This window comes from Euprymna scolopes, chromosome 46 (assembly GCF_053919585.1).
Source record: "Euprymna scolopes isolate OS-2025 chromosome 46, ASM5391958v1, whole genome shotgun sequence".
Lineage (NCBI taxonomy): Eukaryota > Metazoa > Mollusca > Cephalopoda > Sepiida > Sepiolidae > Euprymna > Euprymna scolopes.
Window position 1 is genome coordinate 179159599 of NC_136527.1, and position 9129 is coordinate 179168727.

Genomic DNA, 9129 nt, shown 5'->3' on the forward strand with positions numbered 1-9129 from the left:
AAAATGTTCAATCTTGGAACAAATATTTAATTTTTGAATGTTTCTTAAAGTTTAGATATTGTCAATTTTAAGACGTGTCCTGTATTCAAAGCAGTTTGTTCTTTCTATAGATTTTATTAGTCCATGTGCTCTTAAAACAATTGTTGTAATGTTTATATCTTTTAGAGATTTTGTCGTTTTAAACAATTTTATACTTCTCTTTTATTAATTTAAAAAAACAAGAATATACACACATTGTACATGTAAATGTGGCTTTTTCCAGTTCTCATAAATTTGATTTCTGAGAACAAGAATATCTAGACAAAGTGCAAACATATGTTTTTTCCTCTTTTTATTTTACTTTTGTTAGTTTGAAGAGATCAAGGGGCTCCTTCCTGGGGATAACACATGATTCTATTATAATTTAAATTTACACCCGAGGGCTAATTTCATCGCATATGTATAACTAAAGTTGATTTATAAGAAAATGAGTATTCACATACTTCACAAGAATATCTGTATTTCTTTATAGCTTGGTTTTCCAGGGATTGCTTCTACGTATTTATGAAAGTTCTTTTTTATTAGGCCAGTCGCTCCTGTCACAAATGGTATAATGTGTATTTCTTTCAGAGACTATGTTGTATTAAGATCATTTTTTAGGTTCTGATATTTTGTTATCTTTTCCCGTTCTGCTCTATTAAGACCAAAGTCGTTTGTAACTGTGACAGCGATAATGAGTGCAGTTCTTTCGGGCTTGTTCCATATTACTATATCTGGCTTGATGGCCTTGTCTTTTATGTATCTGCCTGTATGTCTTTGTCGTAGAACACTGTCACTTTTCCATTTGATGTTATCGGTGGTGGTTCATGTTCCCAGATGTTCGACGACCTATCTAGTTGCATCTCTCCACAGATCTTTCAATGTAAGTATCTACATACTTGGTTATGGCGAGCAGTGTAATGACCATCGGCTAGAAGGATCTTGCATCCAGACATTAGGTGGCTTGGACTTTCAACAGCTGAGTGACAGAATCTGCATTGGTCGGTTTTTTGCAGACCAGCCATTTTCTTAAATCCATTTGTGAGTAAACCTTGGTCTTGTGCAGCTATAATTAATCGTTCTTCATCAAATGGAAATTTGTCACTTTTAAGCCATTGCAGTGATGCCTCCTTGTCAAGGTAGCTCTGGTTCAGTTTTTCCATGAACCTGCCTGCTCTCTTATGTTGTTGCCATCCTTCTACTCTTGTCTTCTGTTCCCTTTTAGTATACTCATTTTTCTTCTTTCGGGCGATTAGGGTTGTTGGGTTATCATATTCTTCTACTGTGTTCCCTTTTACTATGTGAGTTCTCCTAACGTTGATTTTCTAGAACAAGAAAATCCGCACACTTCACAAGAATGTGACTTTTCACTTTCTTTTTTATTTTACTTGAGTGATTTTTTACGAGATCAAGGGGCTCCCTCCCGGAGCTAGCACTTGATTTCATTACGACTTGAATTTATATCCAAGAGCTCTTTTCAGAATAGATGTTGTTCCCTTTGTGGTAGCAATCTGTATTTAATTACAGCTTGGTTTTCCGGGATCGGTTGCAAGTCTTTCTTTAAGTTCACAACTTGTATAATGTCTATCGCTTACAGAGACCATGTCATTTTAAAATCATTCCTGAGGTCCTGATACTTGGTTATCTCTTCTCAATCAGCTTTATTTAGGCCATAATCATTTGGAACGGCAAAAATAATGAGCACAGTTTTTACAGGCTTGTCTCATATCACAATGTCTGGTTTCATAGCATTATCTTTTATATATCTGCTCGCCTGTAAATCTTTGTCATAGAATATGGTCACCTTTCCGTTCGATTTGATTTGATGTGTCAAGCTGAGTCTCTCCACAGATATTCCAATGGAGGTATTTACATACTTTGTTGTGGCGGGCAGTGTTCACTTTTTTGTTTTATTTTACTTACAGAAGATACACAGACTTCACAAGTCTATGACTTTTCCCCAGTGCAAGTTCTCATATGGCTGACTAAGCCTGAATTTGAGAAAAACAAAATCCACACACGTCACAAGTATGTGGCTTTTCCCTTTTTATTTTACGTCAGTCGAAGTTCTCAGAAATCAAAGGGCCCACGACCAGGGGCTAAGACTTGAAGTCTATATGAGATACATAGATATTCGAATGTTCCATTAAAGTTCTTTATCTCTCAAGCACTGAGTTAGTAAAGAAATTGAACATAATTTTCCTTTCCCCAATTAACCATTTTTATATGTTGTAGTATATCTTTCATGTTGGTCTCTTGGTCTTACTGGATTCCAGGACAATAATTTATCTAGTCTGGTGGAGTATCCAGCTTCGTGCTATTACTTGACGTAATATCACTTGGAGAAGGTGCACCATTCCTCGGAAAAGCTGTGGAGTAGCCGTAGTGAGATCTTATTTGAACTGCGAATACTATATGATTTTGAATATTTGGTCAGGGTTTACTTCTATGGAAAAAGTATCCTCATGCCAGATTGTTCTGGCAAACCCCTGTACAGAGAGACCTTAGACACTCGAGGATAGTGTCTAGTAGGCATTCAGGTTTTCCCCAGTAGGCATTCAAGTTCTCCCCTAAGAGAGCGAGACGAGCAGGTGGTGCTTACGTCAGCAGTCGGTTAGGTTACTTTTTTTTCGGCTGCTTTTGGACAGACTCCTCCTGCTCTTCCTCCACAGTGTTTCTTCACGGGGTCGAAAAGAGAAAGACTCTGTGGTCTGCCAGCGGAAGACGAAGGAGGAGGCCGGAGAGGAAAAACAAAAGAAATGAAAGGGGTCAATTCTCTTTTTTTTCCTCGTCGCTCGCTCACTCCTGTGACATCCCAGTTACCACTGTTCCGAGGACCGGGGGAAGTGGGGCACGGGGACAGCAAGATGTCATTTCATTAACGCGAAAGACAGGTAACGTTCCACCTATTGACCAGACGTGGTCCCGAGACAAGGGATCTCGAGGCTGCAATGTGCGTTCGAGGTGTCGATGTTAACTGAGTCCTGCAATTTGCACCAGTTCTAACAGCTGGCCGCGCTCTTCATCGAGGGACGAGCCGAGTGATCCCCCGTCCAGGGTTCAACACTTGTTTTTTTTATTATGTTTGGTTTGTTTTCATGTGTGCAACGGAAAGGCGGCCATCACTTGCGGTGGGCGAAAAAGAAGTAAACACGGAAGCAAGCGAGAGCTGGCTTTAACCTCCGCGGAGCTCGCTTAAACCTTCACAGAGCTCACTGTGAGTTCTCATATGTATGACTAAATCTGATTTTTCAGAACAAGAATATCCACAAACGTCACAAGAATGTGGTTTTTCGCTTTTTTAAAATTTTATTTCAATCGAAGTTCTTAGACATCAAGGGTCCCACAACGTGGGGCTAACACTTGAACTCTATATGAGATGCATAGATATTCGAATGTTCCATTTAACTTCCTCTCCTCACTTAACAATTTTTATATGTTGCAGTATATCTTTTATTTTGGTCTCTTGGTCTTACTGGAGTTCAGGAAAAGAATTCATCTAGTTACTGCTATTACTTGAGGTAACATCACTTGGATAAGGTGCACCATTCCTCGTAAAAGCTAATGCAAGTCAGCCATAATATTTGGGCAGCGAATACTATGTAACTTTGAATATTTGGTCAGAGTTTACTTCTAGGGAAAAGTATCCTCATGCAAGTTTATTTGTGCAAACCCAGACAAAAACCTATACAGACAAAGACCTATACAGACAAAAACCTGTACAGACAAAAACCTGTACAGACAAAAACCTGGATAGTGTCTAGTAGGCATTCAAGTTCACTTTTGTTTTATTTCACTTTAGTTGAAGTTCTCAGAAATCAAGGGGACAACAGTCTGGGGCTAACACTTGAACCCTGTAGGAGTGTGGACTTCTCATATGTATATTTAACCGTGATTTTTGAGAACAAGTATAATCACACACTTCACAAGAATATGGCTTTTCCCTAGCGTTTGGCATGTATAAATAAATTTGTGGATTCTCATGTTTCACCATATTCAATTTTACAGAACAGGAATATCCACACTTCACAAGAATTTAGCTTTTCCCTTTGTTGTTTTATTTTACTTCAGGCAAACTTCTCAGAAATCAAGGGGCCCACAACCTGACATCTATAGGAGATACATCGATATTCGAATGTTACGTTTAAATTCGTTATCTCTCAAACACTGAGTTAGTAAAGAAATTGAGAACATAATTTTCCTCTCCCCAATTATAACTTTACTTTTGAATAACTTTCATTTACCTCTCTTGATTTTACTGGATTCAAGGACAAGAATTTATCTTATCTGGTGAAGTATCCAGCTTCGTGTTTTTACTTTAGGTAACATCACTAGGAGAAGGTGCACCATTCCTCATAAAAGCTAATGTGGGTTAGCTATAGTGAGATCTTATTTGGGAAGCGAATACTATGTGATTTTGAATATTTAGTCAGGGTTTACTTCTATGGAAAAAGTATCCTCATGCCAGATTGTTGTGACAAACTCCTGTACAGAAAGACCTTAGACACTCAAGGACAGTGTCCAGTAGGCAAGTTATCATATGGTTAACTAAACTTGATTTTCGAGAAGAAGAATATGCACAAAATTCACAATAATGTGGCTTATCCTTTTTTTACTTTTGTTAGTTTAATTCTGTGTTAGTTCTCATATGGTACAGAAACGTTGATTTTCTAATACAGGATAATCCTCACACTTCACAAGTATGTGGCCTTTCTCCAGTGTGTGTTCTCATATGTGACACTAATGATGATTTTCTAAAAAAAGAAAATCCACAAATTTCACAACAATGTGGCTTTTTGCTAGTGTGCGTTCTCACATGTTTCAATAAGTTTGATTTTTCAGAAAAAGAATGCTCACACACCTCGCATGTGTGTGGCTTTTCACCAGTGTGCGTTCTCATATGTTTCCATAAACTTGATTTTTGAGAACAAGAATACCCACAAACTTCACAAGAATGCGGCTTTTCACCAGTGTGCGTTCTCATATGTTTCCATAAATTTGATTTTTGAGAACAAGAATACCCACAAACTTCACAAGAATGTGGCTTTTCCCCAGTGTGCGTTCTCACATGTATCAATAAAGTTGATTTTTTAGAAAAAGAATGTCCACACACCTCGCATGTGTGTGGTTTTTCGCCAGTGTGGCTTTTCATATGTTTCACTAAACTTGATTTTTGAGTACTAGAATACCAACAAATTTCACAAGAATGTGTTTTTTCCCCAGTGTGCGTTCTCATATGTGTCACTAAACTTGATTTTTTAGAATAAGAATACCCACAAACTTCACAAGAATGTGGCTTTTCTCCAGTATGAGTCCGTATATGTATCACTAAATCAGATTTTCTAGAACAAGAATATCCGCAGACTTCACATGAATGTGGCTTTTCTCCAGTATGAGTTCTCAAATGTCTCACTAAACTTGATTTTTGAGAACAAGAATACCCACAAAATACACAAGAATGTGGCTTTTCTCCAGTATGAGTTCTCATATGTCTCACTAAACTCGATTTTTCAGAAAAAGAATACCCACAAACGTTACAAGAATGTGGCCTTTCTCCAGTGTGTGTTCTTACATGTGTCACTAAATGTGCCTTTTTAGAACTAGAATAACTACACACTTTACACGAATGTGTTTTTTCCCTCATTATTTTTATTTTCTCATAAATTTGTTTTTGTTGGGAATGTTGCATTCTATCAGATGCCATACATTCTCCCATTAGTTTAGTTACTCCATCCTATTTTTAAGATTCTTATCGTCCCTGTAAGTGCAATTGTTTTTTATTACTATTAATGTGTGTTCTCATCTGTATTATTAAGTTATATTGTAGAATTAGAATATCCACACACTTTACAATAATGTGGTTTTTCCACAGTTTTTATATGTCCTGCTATTGATTATTTGTCAAAACAAGAATATCCACAAACTTCACAATAATATGGCTTTTCCATAAAAATCACAAGTGTGAGTTATCATATTTTTCACTAAATCTGATTATCTAGAACGAGAAAACCCACAAACACCACAGGAATGAGGTTTTCATGTTGGGGATGAAGCATTCTGCCAGATGCAAAAATATTTTATTACTATCTTACATATTACAAACATTTGATCATTTTTATATTGAACTTCTCTTAAAAGCAATTGTTTTACCCTCAAAATTCGTTATTTTTTCGATATGTTCACATATGTGTTGGTAAACAATATTTAATAAAAGAATATTCCCACTTTTCACAAAAAGTATTTTTCCAATGTGAGTTTTAAATGTGATTTTTTATGACAAAATCACAAACTTAATAAAATGTGATCTTTCGAAAGTGTGATTTCTCAGCAATTTGTGATTCTCTTATTTTTTTATTGTAAAATCTAGCACATATTTAAAAAAAAAACTAATATTACTTCAAGATGTGTTGTTTTCACAACTATTTCATAAAATTCGTGAATAATAAAGTTCAGTATATAAATCTTCCCACAGATGTCGCTGCTGTGTTCCAAATAAGTAATAATTTGTTACAATTATTGTTTAAAATATCATATTCTGTAGGATTCAATTAGGAAAATCTGCAAAAAATAAAATTCAGTATTTTAGTATTTTCATTCATGTGAATCATCATAGGAGACATGTAAAAATAGATTAATTTAACTTTAAACAAAACATTTGTTAATTAGAATAGTTGAAATTATATTTCGAGCTTTTATGAATTTCATTGTAGCAAGAAAATAAACAATATATATATATATTGTTTATTTTCTTGCTATATATATATATATATATATATATATATATATACCTTTTTTCTTGCTATATATATATATATATATATATATATATATATATATATATATATATATATATATATATATATATACAGTCTATGTTTCTGTTCTGTGGAACAGCCGACCAGAGAAACTAATGACGATGACTACCATATTCCTGAATGTCTTTTTATATGACTTGTTGCACTTTGCTCTTTCTGCCAATAAATTTGATTCTATTTTTCTTTTTTTAAGGAATATTGTGATAAAGTTTCCTCACGTCAAAGTAATCTGGACATTCTAAGTGGACAGGCACAAGAATTACTTCAAATCTGTGAAACAAAACATTTATTAATTAAAATAGTTGAAATTATATTTCGAGCTTTTATGATTTTCATTGTAGCAAGAAAATAAACAATATATATATATATATATTGTTTATTTTCTTGCTACATATGTATATATATATATATATACCATTTTTCTTGCTATATATATATATATTAATATTACAATGTTTTTATATGATTTTCATCATAGTAAGAAAAAACATTTCTATACGTGTATCTAAATATACATGTATCTCAATGTAACAATGTTTTTTATGATTTTTACCATAGTAAGAAAATTAACATACACACAATATATATATATATATATATATATATATATATATATATATATATATATATATATATATAAGCGAGATAAGATACTGATAGAATTCATATGAACAAGGAGATCCTAGCCCAAAAGGAAAAGCTTAATATTTAAGACTAGAGCAGTATATAAATTTCGTGGTTTAATTTTACATTCTGAAGAAAAACAACATATAGAGGCATATATTCGATTTAAGAATTTATTGCTTGACATATGAATATATATATGAGTGTATAATTCAAAGGTGACTTGGTTAGTTGAGATAAGTCAGTTAAATACGTTTGTTGTCGCAGTTTGATCTAGTTTAAATGTTTGTTTAAATTTTATTTTAAAAAAATATATATATATGTATGGAGCAGATCTATGGATGAGCCCGTTTAGTTGTTCGTTGAGTTGGAATTGATGTTTGAGTTAGTGCTTTATATACTGAGGTTAATTATTTATATATATATATATATATATATATATATATATATATATATATATATTAATATTTTTTTATAAAGGGGAGAGTTGATTCAAATGTGGAGCTGGGTATGTGGTCGCGCATGTGTGGTTAATTTTGACTATTTGTATACTGATTACTTGTATATCCACCTATCAAATCTAAATATTAGTACAAATATAAGCACATATATACCCACAGATACTCAAACATACGTACATATCTATGCACAGACATACACACATACAAACAGATAGCTTACACCTACGTACAAACACTGATACATACCATGCTTACACAGATACATACCTATACACTGAATGCCATTTAGGTTTGGCAGACCAACTACTTTTGTAGAAACACAACTGGTCTATGGCTCTGTGATCTCAAAAAGGTAAAAGATAACTAAATAGCGACTAAAAGAGTAGATTACATGATTCAACTTTTTCTATTGACATTTTTTCTAGTGACCCTTTTTGCCTTATGTTCAACAGTTTGAAGGTTTTCACAACTAATATTTATAAAGCATGTACAAGGGCAATGTATTGAGACAGTTCTGATTTGCTGCTAACAATTTTTCATGTAGTATATCAGATGCGGGCTTCAGTGGTATGACGTCATAATAATTCCCCCCCCACTATTTATCCGTGCATCAACCTAAACGTAGATTCCATGAACAAAGCTTTTTTTCTTAGAACTGCAAACCTGTGGAACTCTCTTCCATTTACCTGCTTTCCGGCTGACTATAATATGGTTGTTTTCAAGTCCAATGTAAATAAGTTCTTGATGAGATGTTCCCCTTAAGTAATCTAATTTACCAAATTTTCACTATTAACAATTATTACGTCACTGTCCCATTGATGTTTGAGTTAGTGCTTTATATACTGTGGTTAACACATATTAATCCTTATCCTTGAGTGGCCTCTGGGCATTGATAAGTGCTGACTCCTTTGTAAAAAAATCATCATTGGAATATGAGTTGTTCAGAGGAAATGTAAACATTATGTGTAAAGAGTGTGTACCACTTCATCTGATAAATTGACTTGCCCTTAAAATGAGATGGGCTTGACTGATGGGCGAATACCAGAGCATAAATATTTTACAGACATATTCTGTCTGACCCGTCAACTCTAATCTGACATGAACAGTTTTGACACTCGGTTATTTATGTCTGTTCATGTTTACGTAATAATAATAAAGTATGTAATGATAATTGGATTAGACAGGGTTGCAAAATATATATAATGAAAATT

General features: G+C 33.9%; 1 pseudogene; it reads right to left on the minus strand.

Annotated features, from left to right (window-relative positions):
• Positions 1-2921: 2921 nt before the first annotated feature.
• On the minus strand, positions 2922-3079 carry LOC145271488 (5.8S ribosomal RNA; annotated as a pseudogene).
• Positions 3080-9129: the final 6050 nt, after the last annotated feature.